General features: G+C 54.4%; 1 pseudogene; it reads right to left on the reverse strand.

Annotated features, from left to right (window-relative positions):
- Positions 1-242: 242 nt before the first annotated feature.
- LOC143388651 (protein Wnt-10a-like) lies at positions 243-12,053 on the reverse strand (annotated as a pseudogene).
- Positions 12,054-18,234: the final 6,181 nt, after the last annotated feature.

The following is an 18,234-nucleotide window of genomic DNA, read 5'->3' on the forward strand; positions in this document are numbered from 1 at the left end:
TGAGCTGTGTGAGCTTAGGACAGGAAGGAGGGAGGCAAATCAATCCTAAAGCCCACAGAATTGAGCAGAGGGGTTGATTTGGAAGCCCTGGACTGTCCCTTGATTGCAGAACTGGGAGTCCGTCTGAGATCCTGTGGTCCAGTCTCTCCCAGGAAGCCAAGGTGCTCTGGGCCAAATCGCAAGCGCAGAGGCCAGGCTCCAGGAGGGGAGCCTTTCTTGGAGCCCAGGGAAACCTGTGCCGCTCACTTGCAAACGCTAACCCACTCGGTGATGCGGCACTCTTCGCACAACACGAAACAGCACCAGTGGAACCGGCAGTAGCAGCGCTCACTGCGAGTCTGGCGCAGGATGTTGTGGCCGCGGCCGCAGCACATGCTGCCGCAGCCATCCGGGCCCGCGCTGCTCTTGTTGCACAGGCGGCCCACGGTGCCTGCCGAGTCCAGGCGCGGCTCGCGCTCGCAGAAGTCGGGCGATTTCTCGAAGTAGACCAGGTCGGCGGGGCTGGCTCGCCGGCGCGGCACAGGAGTGCCCGGGGCGGGCGAGGGTGCTCCCGCGGGGCCTGGCTCCAGCTGGCCGCCGTTGCGGTTGTGCGGCCGGATGAGCGTGGCGCGGTGGAAGCGGTTGCGCAGCAGCGCCCCCACTGCTCTGAACTCGGGCGTCACCTGCCAGCAGGTCTTGAGTTGGCAGCTGCCTGACGTGCCGTGGCACTTGCACTTTCGCCGCATGTTCTCCATCACCGCCTGCGGAAGAAGGCACGGTGAGGAGTGACGCTGGCGGCCGGACCCCTGCCCTCCTCCCACTGCTGAGACTGGCCTTGGAAATCTCAGAGGCTTTTGAAACCAGCTCCCATTGTACAGAAGCAAAGACTGAGGCCCAAAGTAGGGGCCCTACAACTCCCGAGTTAAGCAATCAGAATTCCTCTGCCGGCTTCTCTGCTCTGCTCCCATCCACCTCCAACAGGCTAGGCCATGGGGAAATTTTGTCCTTCCTGCTCCCCACTGTTCCCCTCCTCTCCTGCCAGCCTTTCCTGCAGCTGCAGGGAGCCCTTGGGGGCAGGAGGCTTTTGCTTCCTGAGGAAGGGGATCCCAGATCTTCAGGGAAATTCCCTCTTCTTCCATTCCTGGGGTAGGGGCCAGGAGAAGGGGGGTGCCAGTCCCACTAAATGCCAGCCCCAAAGCCTCTGGCCTCACTCCAGACTGTGAGCTGGGCTGGCAGTGAGTTTGAGAAAGCCCCATTCCACTGCCACCATCCCCAGGTCTTTGGAGGATCCAAAGCAAGGGGACAGGAACCTGGGAGACCACCCCTCCCATTATGCTGACTGGGACTAATTCAGTCTTGTGCTGAGTGCCACTAGGGGTCAAAGTTCTATCTGAATACAGAAGGAACCCCAGAGAGGGCCAGGCTCTCAGTCCTGTGAAAGTGGAGAGAGGTTGCCAGGCCTCCAGGGGAGGTACTTAGAGGAACATACCTGCCCCCTGACTAACTCTTAACCAGTCTAGGATCCCCTCCCAAAGAACTCCTTGGCATTGTCCCCACAGGAAGGTGGCCCCCACTTCATCCCAAGACATATTCTCAGGCAGGGACAGCAAGGATCTGGTGTCCTATGGCTGGGCAGGAGGGCCAAAAGTGAGGGACCCTGCCCCTGGGGCCTTATAGGGCTGTGCAGCTTGCATATGGTGTCAGCACCACATGAGAACCAGCCCCATGCCTCCCCTCCCCAGGCCAACAACTCCAGAACATCTGCTTCCCACAGGCAGCAGCCATTAATTAAATAGTTTAACAAGGACGAGGAGGAGGCACTGTTGGTACAGGCTGGGATGGTATGGAAGCTTGGGGAAAGAGCCTCATGCACAGGGCAGGGTTGGGTGGGAGCTGGACAGGATCTGAGGGTGGGCGTGCCTCAGTTTACCCCACCTCTAAGTGAAGATGGGAACTGCTGGATCAGCTGGGAGTCTTTGTGGAGGAAGAAGATGAACTGGAGCAGGCTAAAAGTTAAAGGGAAAGGGAAGTGAAGTAGAGAATGCTCCCCAACAGAGTTAAGAAGAGGGCAGGAACAAGGATGGAGCAAACTGAGCAGAGTCCAGAGACGGAGTGGGGATAGAATGGCCAGGAGAGGAGTGTGCTGGGTCACCATGAGGGCCAAGGAGGCATCAGAGTGTAGACTTCACACTGAGTGTACAACATGTGCAGAATATAGAGTCCACACTGAGTGTACCATGTGTCCAGAGAGTAGACTCCACTCCACAGAACAAGCAAGCACAGGTTCAGAGCTCAACTGCCTGGGCATGGATCCTGCCTCTACCACTTTCTCACTAGTTACATCAGCTCTAGCAAAGCTTCTTTGTCCATCTGTGCCTCAGTTCCCATATCTGAACATGAGGTTCATAATAGTGTTCACATCATAGGTGGTTGTAAAGATTAAATGGGCTAATATGTAATAAGATGCTCAGGACAGGGCCTAACACACAGTAACCACTCAATAAATGTAGGCTCCTATTCCTTTTTTTCCTTCCTTCTCCTTTTTATTTTTTCATGTATTTCTTTAATTTATTTTCAATGAATATTGGAGGGGAGAAAGGATGAAGGCAATCATAATACAGGTCCAAGGGGGCCCCTAGAAACCTCTTATCCCCTTCACTTTCCAGGAATCCCCCATTATGGACTGGGAGAGGAGGTCGGAGTCACATGGAACCATGAAACATTAGAGCTGGGGGACCTGACAATGATCTAGTCCAACCTTCTGACTCTACAGGGGAGTAGAAAGGGTGACAACCCAGGCCTAGATCCCTGAGGCCCTGACTGCCAGCTCAGTCCTGTCAGGTGATACTGGAGAAAATGGAGGAACAGACTGCTCAGCAGGGTGTGCTGATCCCAGGTAGGGGGCAGGGTCATTTCATCCCTGTATTTCCCAGGTCAAGTCCAGTGCCCGGCATAAAGTAGATCCTCAAGTCATGCTTGCTGACTGAATTAGGAGGGGGCAAAGAAAAGGTCGCTGAGCTGGTCCCAGGGAAGAAAGTTGGCCTGGGGGAGAGGTGGGATATAGGTAGAGGGATTTGGAGCAGGTCTAGGGGTCAGAGCTCTCACCTGCCTCCCAACTCGGTTGTTGTGGAGCCTCATGCGCTGTCTCTGTGAGGTTCCCGGGAGTCCAGAAAGTCCTTAGAGAAGCGCTCCCCGAAGCCCACGTCAGGGCTGCAGCCGCCCCACTCCCAGGAGTCCTGCAGGCCAGGGATGGCAGGGGGCAGGGCGGGGTGTTCCGGGACCCCGTGGCTCAGCCCCTTACCCCTCTGCAGCGCGTCCAGCTGCAGACGATGCAGCTTGCGACGGAAGGCCTCCTCGTCTCCGCGCCGGGATGCGTCGCAGCCGCATGCCCGCAGTTTGCCCAGGGCGCACGCATTGGACACAGCGTGCACCACCCCAGCTGCTGCGATTGCGTAGGCAAAAGCGCTCTCTCTGAAACCTGCGAGAAAACAGATTCTGATGCGGCCTCGACATCCGATCCCCCTGCCCAGCCTGCCCAGCCTTAGCATCAAACAGAGAAACTGAGTCCCAGTTTGGAGGGTCTGATATAAAGACACAGAGGAAGGGAGGGAGGGAGGGAGGGCGAGCAGAAATTATAGCAGAAGCCAGGCCTTCTCCACACAGGATTCAAGGTGAAAGGGATAGTTCTCCTTGATAACACACTTGTTACACTGCCTTTCCCTTTTCATTAACATCACCCAAGCAAGTTCAGAATTCTTGTGCTTAAATCTCTCCTGTAGGGCAGAAAATACCTGGTAAACACATTCTTTTTAAGATCAGGGATTTCATCTATTACCTTTCATGGTGATATCTGCATAAACTACCCTGCAGTTTAACCTAAAGAATACATAACCAGTGATGGAATTCCAGTCCCCAGGGATGCCAGTGGGCAGGAGGATAAGTAAGAGAAGATGGTCTCCTCCTAAAGTGACCTCCCCCAGATTGCCTGCCAGTGTGCACCCCTGGTAGACCCAGCCCAGAATCCTCCCTGATAGTCCCCATCCTTGTCCACAGGACACACAGTCACTCAAGAATGGGTACCTCCCAGCTGCTCTGCCTATGGTAGAGCACTTGCCTAGGGTACATGAAGCCCTTGGGTTCTGTCCCCACTATCAACATAAAAAAACAAAATCCTTTAGATCAGTTAAAGATGTTTGACGGATGATAGAGGCAAGTCCAGCGTCTTAACTGGCGCCTGGCATATGGTACAGGGGAAGACACCTTCTGCTAGGTGCTCGGGAGATATCAAGGCCCTTCCTGACCCATGTATTCTCAGTGGCTCAGATCCAGGCCATTTACTTGTCTGCACTGCTTTCCCTCTCAGTGTTCCAGCCTGAGCCTTCCTCTTGGAGTGCCCGTGGCAGAGGGAGACCTACTAGATCTCCTATCTGCAGGCTACTTCTTGCTTATTCTGCATCTGAGAAAGGAGAAGATGGACCAGTCTCTGGACTTCAGAGAGAGGTTAGGAGTGAGAGAAGCCAAGAACAAGAATAGCCCCGACCCAGGGAGGAAAATGCACCAGTGCTACTATGATCCCCTAAGAATCCCCAACCTGGCAGGAGGCTGATGACCTCAGCAGAGGCCAGAGATTCAAAGGAAACAAAGACCCCGTCTGGGTTCTTCTACTCTGTGCAGCCTCACAGATACTGGAGAACCAATCAGGATGGACCACTCCTCTAACTCTTACCCCCGTATCACAGAGCACTTTCCTCCTCTTTCTACCTAGACAAATGATGATGATAAGATAAGATGGTTAGTAGTTAAGAACTGATTTCTGGAGTCAGATTGCCTGGGTTCAAGCTATGTGACCTTGACCAAGTGATTTAACCTCTTCAGTTTCCTCACTTGTAAAATAGAGTTGCCTCATCCAAGAATTAAGGGAGTTATTAAATTTAAAGGCTTAAAATAGTGCCTTATTCATATTAGGTACTACATAAACATTAGCTATTATTGAGAAGGTCTTCCTACAGTCTGACTTCACTCACTTCTGCATTTTAAGGTCTTTTTTTTTTTTTTTTTGGTACCAGGGATTGAAACCAGAGGTGTTTAACCACTGAATCACATCCCCAGTTCTTTTTGTAAATGTAATGCTTTGAGACAGAGCCTTACTAAGTTGCTGAGGCTGCCTTAAGCTTGCAATCCTCTTGTCTCGGCTTCCTGAGCCACTGGGATTTTAGGCATGTGCCACCCTACCCAGCAGGTAACTATTCTTTGTTTCCCCCTGTTCAAGGACAGAGCCCAGCAGTTCATAACCCATTCTAAAATAAATCATTTGGGCTACTAGCAGCTCATGAATCTCCCTCTCTATAATCTATTTCCAGCTCATGGCATCTCAGTATGTTTTTTCATAAGGAGACTAGCTATGATCAGACAGAAAGGGATGGGGACTGGGTTGGAGACTTCAAAGGGGATGCTGGGAATTGGCAGGGGAGCAGAAACTGCTTTGGGTTGGAGGGACCTGGGGAAGAAGGATGGACCAAAGTCCCTGGGAAGCACACCCTGCATTTATCCCTTGCCTTTTATCTTTGGAACTTTGAGCACTTCTCTTATTACGGAGGAGTCATTGGCCCAGTCTAGGACACATGGCAATATTCAGGCCTCCAGAGCAACTTAGAAATCACCCTCCACACACCACAGCCACCACCAAATGCACATGCACTATGCAAAATGAAAAAGCCCAAGGTCACAGGGGTTATGAAGCTGGATCCAGTTCCAGTAGTGACAACTTTCTGCTGAAGGACACTAGCTCCAAGGAAGTTTTGACGCTTAGAAAGAAACCCAGGTAACCCAGTTTCCAGTTCCTAAGACCCTGTGCACATTTGGCACTAGGAAAGAGCACAAGGCTGATTTGGGATCATGTGCAGGGTCAACCACCATCCCCCAGGCTCTGCCACATTCAAGAGCAGACCCATAGGAATCTGGAGAACTGTAACCCATAGCCCTAAAAGAACATCCCTGTCCCATGCAGTTCAAGATGCCTTCCCCCACATGGCCTCTGACAGCTGTCACAGCCACGTGTAGAAGTGACCAAGCAGGGCCTGTATGGCCACCCTCTGCTGCAGGCATCCAAGCCTCATAGAAATCCATCCTACTTGAGTCTGCCCCCAGCTCCTGTTTAGGGCCCCAGTTTCGGTCCTGGCCCCGACTGTCTGGGGCAGACGCAGGCACTGTGCCATCTGGCCAGCTGAAGGGGGAAAGGGGTGGGGCCATGGCCAGCTGGGCTGCCCGAAGCAGAAGGGGGGGACTTGTTAAGATGCATAATTAGCCGCCCTGCCTTTGATCTGGGACAGGGACTGCCAGCATGTAAGTAGAGTCAGCTGCTGCTACAGGCTGCAGCCAAGGCCTGGGAAGGGGCTGGATGCAGGGAGTCTTAGAGGGCAAGGGGCAGTGAGAACTAGGAGGGGTTAGAGAAGCCCAAGCCCTGAACATCCAAGTCAAAAAAGGAGGAGAGGGGAAAGGTCTGGTTTGCATCCCCTCCATGCAAATAATCTGCGCTTGCTCTTGTGCCTGGGCAGAGTGAGACAGCGATAGAGCAAGAATGAATTGAGTGCATGTGGCAACACTTAGGCATGACACTCAATGGGGCTACACATTTGCACAAACATGGGTAGGTGTGTATGTGTGTGTATGTGCGTGCACATGACATTTTAATTTCTTAGAATACACTCTCATTGGGGTTGGGATTGTGGCTCAGTGGTAAAGTACTTGCCCAGCATGTGTGAGGCACTGGGTTTGATTCTCAGCACCACACATAAATAATAAATAAAGATCCATTGACAATAAAAAACTATTTAAAAATATTTTTTTAAAAAAGAATATACTCTCTTTGCACCAACTCATCTTTGGCCACAAGTGGGAATTCACATTGGCCTTGGAGCTTGGAAGACAGTATGGTAGGAGGCTGGGTGCACACTCTAAAGTCAGCTGGCTACATGGAGTCCTGGCTGTACTGCTTGCTTATAAGCTGTGTGACTAATGACAAGTTATCCAACTTCTCTTAGTTACATTTGTAAAATAAGGCTAATAGGATTTACCTCCTGGGGACTATTTGAGGACTCTTCAGCATGGATAAAGTGCTTTGAACAATGCCCATCACATGGAAAATACTTAGTACATGCTGGCTAATTTACTGGGTGTCATTAGAATAAAAGAATAATAATAGAATCAGAATAATAGTTAATCCTGTTGTGCCTCAGTTTCCCCCATCTGAGTGCCACTGCACACATGCTCCAAGCCCTGGAGGCCTGGATGTAAAACCATGATTCCCTGAGAGGATGAATATTAAAGGTAGGTGGGAAAAGAAAGTCAGACCTTGGAGATGAAAGGTTGGACACTTACATTTCTGGTTTCCCTGGGGCTGGAGCCTGGCTAGCTGCAGGGCCTCATGCCCCCTCTATGCATCCATTCCAAATGGGTATGGGCCTTAGGGAGGGCAGTGCCCAAACTGTGTGGGAGCTCCCAGGATCTTCTCTGTGAATCTACTACATTCTCTTCCATCTAGCCTCTCCCTGACCTCCCATCCTTGCCCATCCCTGTGCCTGAGCTCAGGAGCTCCCACCTCACATTTCCTTCCTCTCCCCATCTCCTGAGTGAGGAATGCCTCATGTAACAGGTATTATACTGGGGCTGGGGATGTGGCTCAAGTGGTAGCGCGCTCGCCTGGCATGTGTGCGGCCAGGGTTCGATCCTCAGCACCACATACAGACAAAGATGTTGTGTCCGCCAAAAACTAAAAAATATTAAAAAAAATTCTCTCTGTCTCTCTCTCTCTCATCTCTCTCTTTAAAAACAAACAAACAAACAAAAAAACAACAACAATAACAAAAAACAGGTATTATACTCAGCACCCCATCCAGGCACCAGCCTGTCTGGGTCCTCAGTACAAAAAGCTGGGGGTACCAGTGCCCTCATTACTTAGATCATTGGTGCCCTTGGGTTGGGCAAAGCTGCCAACATGGGCTTGCATCCTCCATACGTGCAGCTTTTTTCTGACCCTCTCTAGCCCCCTGGAGGCCTCTATTCCTGTCCCATCTTCCCACCAGGCTGCAGCACCTCTCTTTGGCTAGGTAAAGCCTGGGTATGTTCCCAGGCTTGTTGAACCCAGATGTATCTTTTCCCCTCCCTCCTTCATCAGTCCCATCCCACCAGCACAACCCATCTCAGGGAAGATGACAGAACCACAGGACATTAGCAGCAGTAAAGAAGACCCAAGGAACCACCTACCCCAAGCAGTCTCTGAAACTGAAACTTGTCAAAATTTAAAAAAAAAAATCCACTTTAAAAGAAATCCTTTGGCAGCTTGGGTCAGAAAAGGGGTCAGCTCCCTTATATTCCACCTGGGGGAAACCGAAGTCACCTGACTCTCAATGGACCCTGAAAAGGAGACTCAGATAAGACCACCAGGGGCTGGTTGCCACCACAAGCGGCCTCCTAGGGTTCGAATTTAGCTAGTTCTGGAGGCGACAGATCAAGATGGACCAGGAAATAACCCTAGAGGAGGGTGGATCCAGATGTGAAGTGGAACAGGGGCTAGTGGAGGCCAAATGGAGGTGAGGTGGGGGAGTGGCAGTTTTCTTTCCGGAAGCTCAGATTCATTTCCTCCGGAGAGGGAGAGATAGAAATGAGCAACGACTGTGTGCGGGGCTGGGGGGGGGACAGGGAGGGGGGACAGTGAGGGGTCGGGGGCGGGGGTGTTGCAGAAGCGACGAAGGTAGGTCTGCACAGGCAAGAAGCCCAGCCCCTCTGGCGGGGCCCAGAAGCCACCGTCCCGCCCCCTCCCCGCGCTGGGCGCCGCCCCGCCCGGCTAGCCCCGGCAAGTCTCCCCCCTCCACTCCTAACCTCTCCCCTCACCCGTCCCCCCAGCTCACCTCCTGCTTATTAAACTGTGGGTGAACCCAGGAGCGCCTGGCCCCGCGCCAACTCAGCGCGGTTCCACCACTCCCAACTCGCCCCCAGTCTCAGAGACCCCCAGTTTCTTCATCAGGCCTCACAGGCCTGATCGGAAAGCAACCAGGACGCCTGGGTTCACTCAGTCTAGAGGGCACGGGAGGACCAGAGGGGACCCGAGGCCGGGGAGAGGGCTGAAGAGCTTGCCCTGCCTCGCCTCGCCCAAAGCGTCAGGGTGAGAACCTCAGCGCCAGGCCAAGCCCCCAGTGAGCGGAAACCCAAGCATGGGATGCGGACCCTCTCCTCCAGGGCCGAGGGTTGGGGAGTACGCGGCTGCGGGAGCGCGGGGGACCTAGCAACCGGACTGCGGGAGCGGGCATGCCGGGCGGTGAGCGCCGGCCGGGCCTGGACTGGGCCGGGAAGACACTGAGGCCCGCCACTCGGGGTCAGCGGCAGGGCCGGGCGGGGCGCGTGGTGGGAGCTGGGCCAGCTGTGGGCTGGGGGTCCCCAGCAGCCGCCCCTGGACGGTGGGAAAGGATCGGGTGCGGGACAGGAGGGAGGGCTTGCGGGGCAGGGGGGCGCCCTCTTGGAGAGCGGCGCGGCTGGGGCCGGGAGCCGTCTGCCGCGGCCCGCGGGGATTAGTTCGCGGCTGCATGCCGCCACACGTGCCGGGCTGGGCTCCGCCGGGGAGAAACAGCGCCCCGGGCGCGCGGGGGAGGGAAGAGGGAGCGCGCGGAGGGGGGGCGGGCAGCCGGGGTTGGGCTGGGGGAGGTTGGGGTGGCCCCTGACTTGGAGGCCCAGGGGACACATGCAGGAGTCCTGGTAAAAACCAAAGGTCCTAAGTTGGAGTACCTAGGGGCCTGACTCCTCCAGAAGCCCCAGGCTCCAGGTATAAGGGTACCCCTTCTCATCCACCATCAGCTAGAATTGGACAAGGCCCAAGGAACTAGGGTCACAGAGACCCCACACTGTCCTATGCAGGCTGCCGAGAGAAGAGACACATACCCAGCTAGGCAAATCCAGGAACCAGGGCCCCCATCTTGCCCCAACGACCTGATTCTGGCTCCAGATGCCAGGCCAGAGGTGAGAGGAATCAGAAATGAGTAATAAAACCACCTGCTGTCTTCAACCCAAGCTGAAGTGGTCTCTGAGCCACTCAGAAGTCAGGAGAGGACAGGGAATGGGCTGCCATTCGCCTGGGCTGTGAGGGGAACAGGGGTTGGCAGAGCTGTCAGGCTTGCTGGTCTGGAGCCACCGCGCGCACAAGTAAGCACACACCCAGAGCTCTGATTCAGAGAGGGTTTTTGGGGGTGGTGAGGATGACACAGAGGCTGGTGGTGTATCCGGCCAGCAGAGCTTCTGCATAAGTACAGACCATTGATTTACCTGCCCAGGCTCCCCGACTTGCACTATTTGGCAGAATGTCATCCTTCTTCATGCCACTGCTGAGAACCTTCTCACAGGCTCTCCATTCTAAGTGTAGTTTACTAAAGTAGAGGGTAAATTGAGGCAGGTGACAGTGCAATTTCCCAGACTTGAGGGATTTTGGTGTTAGTGACAAGGCCAGATAACCCAGGAGTCTAGTTCCCTATTATGAATGAAACCTGTCACCATTGGCCAGAGACAAATCTGTCCCATTTGTCCACCCCGTGACTTTTCTGAGGCTAGAAAGAGGCAGAAAAGTAGCATGGCTGGCAGATGTGAGGGGTCAGGGACTACCAGCTTGAGAGTGTAGATTTTGGATAGATTCTGGGATGGAGGTGCTGGATGGGACGGGAAGGGGAGCAGGGGTGAGTGGCAGCTACCTCTGCTGAAGATGGGACTCTCATAAGGGATCTTGTTTCGAGTCTCCAAGCTAGAGCAGTTCCAGCGCTGGTCCCAGAACTGGTGTTGGCACTCGTGGATGGCGATTTGGATGCCCTGGATGGCTGAGGCGGCCACGTCAGGGTGACGCACACACACCTCCATCTGCCGCCGGCTCAGGCCAGGCAATGTCAGGCAAACTGTGTTGGCGTTGAGCACAGGCTCCGGGGGAAGGTGGAGGCCCAGGATGTCGTTGGGTGCTGATCTGCAGGCATGTGGGGTGGGGTGGGTAAGCGTTTTGGGGAGACCTTAAGGACCCTATTTAATAATACACACTCTCTCCCAAAGGTCATAATCACTCTGTGCTCCAACTCCCACTTCTAAAGGCTGGGCCCCTCAGTACACTCCTAAACATTTTCCTTTCCTTGACCTCCTCACCATCATCCCTTCCAATGCAGCCCACCCAGCTGCACACCCACACAGGCAAACATGTGTAAATGCACACACATCCCCTATGCCTGGCTACGCCTGTGCACACAGTATTTTATGAGTACATCCTTAGGCACAGATGCCTGCATACACAGGGCACCCCAGAAGCCCGCTCTTAGAGCATGTTCCAGATGGTCACAATTACACAGACACACTTTCTGCACACACTGTGGTGAACATACAGACCCAGGAACTCTTACACACATGCACACTTCATCAGACATAATTACATACACACATTCACACACGTTTGTCTTAACATACCCGTGAACTCACACTCACACACACATACACTACTGCTATTTACCAGCCCAGCTTGCTAGGATCACTCTATGACACAGTCTTTTCAGCTGTAGTCACTCACTGACCCCATCTGGGATACCTCCTCCCAGCCCCCCAACTCCTACGTGGAGGGAGGAAGTTTGAATTTTCTGCTGGGGTAGGGGTGGGGGTGAGCTCCCCCAGAGTGACGCTCCAGGCTGGCACTGCTCCCCTCACATACACCTCTCCCAGCTGCCATCACTCTCTGAGCACTGCCCTGTCTCCCTGCACTGCCCATATTCTATCACCAGTCCAATCCCTTCCTAGGAGAGAGCTCACTGTCTTCACTGGGGCACCCGCACTTTCCAGTGGCCTTGTCCCTCCCTCATTCCAGGGTCCCTGCCCCAGCAAGAGCACCAGAGGCCCCTGCCCCGGGGGGGGTCCCAGCTCTCCAGGAGGGCGGAGCGTGAGGTGAGGGCTCACCTGGGCACAGCAGCAGCCAGCAGCAGTAGGAAGAACAGGAGCGCGCAGAGCGCGGGCCGCGGCTGGGGCCAGGGTCGGAGCCGCAGCCAGGGGCGAGGGTGGGCGCTGTCCATGGCGCGCGGGCCGGGCCGTGAAGGGCCGGGAGTGGGGGGCTCACAGCCCGGTGGGCCTGGCGAGCCAGGGGCGGCGGCGCATGATCAGCTGGGGTCGGGGCGTCTGCGACACGCGACACACAGCTCCGACAAGACTCGGGTCACGGCTCCGAGAGCAGACGGCGCCCGCCTCCCTGCTCCATGGGGCAGCACCCCCGGGCACCGCCCTCGGGGGTGGGTGGGGGAGCGGGCGAACCGGGCACCTCCTGGCACAGGGGTCTGGGGAATTTCCCAAGGCCCCCTTGCGACAACTCCTGGTGCCTGTCGAGAGTAAGGGGGGTCCCGGAGGTACAGCGGGTGGGGACTCGAGGCCGGGGTGCCTGGGAGCACCCCAGCGCAGCGCCGTGAGCCTGTGCTTCCGAGGTGAGCGAGGCAGGCGGCGGGGGCGGGGGGCGGCGCTGTGCCTGGCCCCACAGCCTGGAGAGTAAGTGACTGTCCCGGCTCAGGGAGCGCTGCCGCCTCCCTTTCTGCGCCCCCCCCCCCCCGCCCCGTGTAGTGTCTAAGGGCTCTACCCCACGTGACGTCACGACAGGGGTGGTGTGGAGGCGTGGACGAGTCCCGAGGCCACGGCGTCGGTTCAAGACTGGGCGGTGGGAGAGGGCGTGCTGAGGGCGGAGGAAGGAGAGGCGTCGGGGTCTGTGCGCCCTGCGCAGGGAGTTGCCTGTGCGCAGAGAGCGCTGGTTTGTGCGGGGTAGGTGTGTTGCCGCGAGGTGTGTGTGCCCGCAGAGACGCAGCTGCCGGGAGCGCCCCACCCCACCCCAGCACACACCTGCTGGGACGAGATGGGAGGGGCTGTCCTCTCCCGGGTTCACCCTCCCCTACTTCTGGAGGGACTTCCCGGAGCCTGCCCTGCGAGGCAGGCTGGGGTCCTGCGGAGGGGTTTGGCAGCCTTTGGCTCTTTCTCTCCTTTGCTGCCTGGCTTAAACAGGTGCCTCCGGCTCCTGGAGACACCCTTTGCCCCTTTACCAACTGAGGGTAAGCCAAGGAAAGGAGAAAATGCTTGTTTGGAAGCCTAGCACCTTGGGGGTGGCACTTGCTGGGAAAGGGGATTTTCTAAAATCTCTTAATCCAAGAAGTGGGTTTTGAGGTCCCCTTATTGTGTCATAAAAAAATGTTGAGGCTCAGAGAGGGTCATGACTTCCTTAAGGTAACACAGCATATTAGTGGAACAAGGAGAACTGAATTCAGATCTCCTGACTCCCAGCACAGCTGCTGTGGCCCTTACACTGAGTGTTGCTTGCCTGTGCCTACTGATGCTCTGAGTGTGCCCTGGCCCTGTCCACACATGGTCCTCTGGGACCACTTTTTTTCCTCAGGGCTCTGGCTGAACACCAGGCCCCTCCTCATATGGGGCAAGTGTGTTTGGCCCAGGCAAGGGCCTGAAAACCAGAGAGCTCGGGGAAGAGGCTGTGGTTTCTGTTTCTGGTTCTCATCTGGGCCCTGATACTTCCTACTCCTGCTGTGGCCTCCACATCTTCCTCTGTAAAGTGGGCACAAGCTTCCCACTCTACACATACACACCCCTTCCACCCAGTGCCCCCTCTTTCTGGAGAGAGCCCCTCCTGGCTTAGGAACAGAACCGCTGGAGCCTCTGGGCTCAGAGACAAAAGGGGCCCATTCCTGGAATTGCCCATCCTTGGGGAATTGGAAGAGAGAGGAGGGGTGTTCCTGTCCCCACACTGTCAGGTGGTGGGGGTGGCTGAAGGCACACACTCCCTCCCCGCCCCCCAATCTCTGCCGGCAGCCACTGCAGCTGTCAGGAATTAAGGGCTTGAGGCTGCTGGGGGTGGGGGTGGGGCAATGGGGGAGCAGTCTGGCTGGACAGCAGGAAAACAGCCGGGGGCAGGAAGCAGACTGCGTCAGCCAGAGCCTGGTTTGACCCTAGCCACCCCCTGTCCTCCCCACTCTCCCCCACCATGCTGCTGGGGACAGGGACCGGACAGCTTGGGACTACAGTTTGGAAAGGAGTTAGGGGCTGGGTAAGACTACTCTCAACACAGGAAGGAACAGGAGCCCAGGGTGGGAGAGGGCATTTGCAGGTGGCAGGGGGTCAAGCTCCCATTAACTGTTGGGAAAACTGAGGCCCAGAAAGGTTTCAGAACAGGCCCAACACAATGCAGGTGACAAGACCACCCTTAGGCTACAGACCTCCTTGTTCCCTGCCCAGTGCTCACACTAGGGTTTCTCATGCTTGATGCATCCTGTCTCCTCTGAGGGGGGCCGCTGGGGCCAGTGAAGCACACCTGTAATCCCAGCAACTCAGGAGGCTGAGACAGGAAGATCTGGATCTCAAGTAAAGTCAATCCCACCAATTTAGTGAGGCAACTTAGTGAGGAGACCCTGTCTCTAAATAAAATATAAAAAAGGCTGGAGATGTGGCTCAGTGGAAAAGTGCCCCTGAGTTCATCCCTGGTACCAAAAAAAAGTACAGACTCCAGACCCCATGTGACGGAACCAGCCTTTCCAGGCCCAAGGGCTCTGGGTCTGCATGTCTAACCCTAACCCAAGTGTTTTGGTGCGGCACCTTTGGGGAATGCTGCTGACCTAGTTGAGCAGCTGATTTTTTCCCCTTTGGCCTGCCTCTGATGAGGGAGGGTCTCTTTGTGCCCTGCCACCTCCACTATCCATGAAATATGGAGGTACAAAGGAGAAAGACCTTTTATTTGAAAACCCCAGGAGGCAAATACTGATTCTCAAGATTTGTGCTCCTGGCATAGCTCAGGCCTGATGTCTAGGAGTGCCCAAATCTAGGGCACCCCTCCTCAGTCCAAGGATGTATGTGAGCACAAGGCCTTGACATGTATGTAGATGAGGCCCAGAGAGAGTGTGTAACTGAGGCCCAGCCCTGTATGATCCACGCCATGGCCAAGCCCCTATCAGCAGCCCCCAGTCCCCACCCTCGCCCTACCCTGAGCCCTGGCCCTCAGCCCAGCCCCAGCCCCCGCAGCCAGCTGCCTGAGACCACAATTACAGGGCCACTGGGGGTGGGGGGGGCACGGAGGATCAAAGGCAGCTTGGAGAATGGTTCCAGCTGTGGCTGCTCTGGAGGAGGTTGAGGAAAGGAGGGCTGGGGGAGGCAGGAGGGTGAGAACAGGTGGGACCCTCACAGCCCCAGCCTGACCCAATCCAGTCCCCTTGATCAGTTGTAAAAGTTTGTCTTGGTGAAGAGAGGGAAGGAGCCCCAGATCGATAAGGGGGCTCTTTGTCCTGTTGCCCAGAACTCAGCTAGGCCACGGGGAGTTTGCTGCTCCCATCTTCCCAAGCTCCTAAAGTTTGGCCATTGAAGGGAAAGGGAGATGTTTTCAGAGTCCTTGGCCTCAGGCTGATCCTGGGCCTTCTACCAGGCTTCTTTACTCATATGCCTGCATTCTGCCTTTTCCTGGTGTGGTCATGCAAACATCTGGGGTGCCTCTCTGATCTTCCCCCATCTCCCCAGTACCACATGTCCCCTGCCACTCAGCCAGCAGGGGACCTTGACTGTGCCTGGGGCTGAGCAGCTGGGTGAGCAAATGTGGTGTCGGGGGCACTTCCAAGTTCTGCTTCTGACCCCTTCCCAGGCAACAGTGCAGAACACAGAGCCATCTCTGGGCTTGAAGAGAACTAGACTAATTGTCCCAATGGTGCTTCCTGAGTCTTCACTGTCACCAGTCACAGAAAACAGCTTCCAGACCCCTGCTAGCTTGGTTGCAGAAAATGGGCCACTGACAGTTGACTAGCAGCTTACAGACTGCAGTGAACTCTCACAATGTGCTAGGAAGCCCTATTTTGTGATGGAAAGACTGAGGCTCAGATAGGTTAACTGACCAACCAAAGTTAAGCTTGTAAACTAGGCTTTTTTCACTATGTTGTACGAGTTCCTTGGAATTAGTTTCAACCTGCTTGTGATAGTATTGGTTCATGCCACTGTCCCCAATTGCCTTCTGTGGCATCATGGAGAAAGATACCCAGCATCACCCCATCCCATTTCACCACCAGGTCCAGGCAGCAGTAGAGACTGGGAGACTGGCATCCCAGCCCTAGGTCTGACGAGCCCATAGGTCCCAGACAGTCTGGAACACTGGCAGCTTGACCTAAGCTGTCCATAGGTCTCCTACTTCCTTCCAGTTCTGCCAAGGGCTTTCAGTTCCTGCTCCTTGTTAATAGGGAAGCTGGGCTCTGCCTGCCCCCTGGTGGTCTCTGAGAAAAGTGCAGGAGATTAAAAAGTGCGGTGCAGAGCTCTGGAGAAGGCAGAGCTGTGAATTATAATCACTGCCACTCAGGAAGCCTCATTTCTCTTTGGTGTGGTCCGAATGCCAGTTCCACTCTTCCCCTGGGAAAGTTGACTGAGCCTAGTTTGGTTGAGAGGTTATGAGTCTAAATTCTCCATGACCTTTTCCCAAATCCCAGGCATTTGATCTGAGGAAGCTGGCAGGAAAGAATACCAGATGCCCCTTCCTTCCCACCACAGCCTGCTGCACACCCTCCTTCAACACCCTGTCACTGTAAAACTGGAAGCCTGAGCCTGGCTAGATCACAGAGTGGACACAGAGGCACTTTGGGGGAATGGTGGATGTACTGGAAGCCATGGCTAGGGTTCTTCACATCCAGGATGAGGACCCCTTCCTTCTGTACCACTTGAAGAACTCTGCTGTCCTCTCAGTGGTCATAGGGGGCTGTCAACCCCAGTCATGGTACTACATCTCCATGGACACTGTTATTGGTTCAGAGACAGGCAAATGACCAGGCTCAACTAGTCAGGGTCTTCCTTGGGATTTCTCCTGGGGATAACCTGGAAGGCCATTCTTTTTTGGACCCCCAGCTTTAGGAGAGCTATGGTATTAGAGAAAGGGTGCAGGGGAGTATGAGGGCAGTAAGAAAAGAGAAGCAGAGATATGCAGAAACAGCAGATGCTGGAGGAAGGGGACTGATGAGATGAGAGACCTATGACACCATTTGAGCCCCTGGCCTCAGCTGTGCTTAAATTCAGACTTGATGGATTTTCCATTCTTTAACTCCCTTTAGCCTAATCTAAAAGTTAGTTTACTCACTTGCAATCAGGGCCTGTACTTGATAGACTTTTCTTCCTCCCTTTTTCTCCTCCTCCTCCTCCTCTTCCTCCTCCTCCTCCATTGGACGCAGGGTCTCTTGCATGATAGGCTAGGCAAGGGCTCAGCCACACCCCCAGCTCCAGGACCTGGCTAATATTTGCAAAGCATAAATTCTCTATCCCCATTTTCACAGTAGCTACCATTTCTTAAATGTAAGTTTCAAGGAAATTATTATGCATCAAATGCTGTATTAAGCTGGGTGCAGTGGAGCATGCCTGTAATCCCAGCAGCTTGGAAGGCTGAGACAGGAGGATTGCAAGTTCAAAGCCAGCCTCAGCAAAAAGCAAGACGCTAAGCAACTCAGTGAGACCCTGTTTCTAAATAAAATACAAAACAGGGCTGGGGATGTGGCTCAGTGGTCAAGTGCCCCTGAGTTCAATTCCTGGTACTACCCCCGCCCCACAAAAAAAGAAAAAGGAAAAAAGCTGCACTAAGTGTTTTTTTCTATCTAAAGAAAATAAATAAAAGCCTTCCAGGCAACAGTTTTGGATGTATTGTGATGGCTGCAAATTCTTTGCCTATTAAAAGGTGGAGTCTGTTTGCCCCCCCCCCCACACCGCCTTCAATTTTGGCTGGTTCTATGACTTACTGTGACCAATACAGAGTGCCAGTGATTCTGGACTTTAAGAAGACACAATTTCTGCTGCTAGTTTGACACCCTCTCTTAGAAAGCAAGCCTTATGTAAGAAATCTGAGTAACCCTAAGGCCACCATGCTGGGAGGAAGCCCAAGACAGTCACATCAAAAGAACACTAAAAGAAGCTCTGATGCCCTAGATATGGGAGGGAAGCCTCTTAGGCAGTCCAGCCCAGCTCACCCCCTCAACCTGAGGGCCTGCCATATGGAGCAGAACCTCCCACCTGAGTTCCAGTGAATGTCTGACCTGAAGAATCCTGAGAAGTAATTTCTTTGGAATTGTTCACTATGCAGCAAGGGATAATTGAAATGGGGTGATATTCCCATTGTTTATAGGCACATAAACTGAGGCCAGGTTAGCCTATGTTATAAACTAAGCAGTAGCAGCTTCAAACTCAGAGCTCTTGAATGCAAAGCTC

Source organism: Callospermophilus lateralis, unplaced genomic scaffold, assembly GCF_048772815.1.
Source record: "Callospermophilus lateralis isolate mCalLat2 unplaced genomic scaffold, mCalLat2.hap1 Scaffold_132, whole genome shotgun sequence".
Classification (NCBI taxonomy): Eukaryota; Metazoa; Chordata; class Mammalia; order Rodentia; family Sciuridae; genus Callospermophilus; species Callospermophilus lateralis.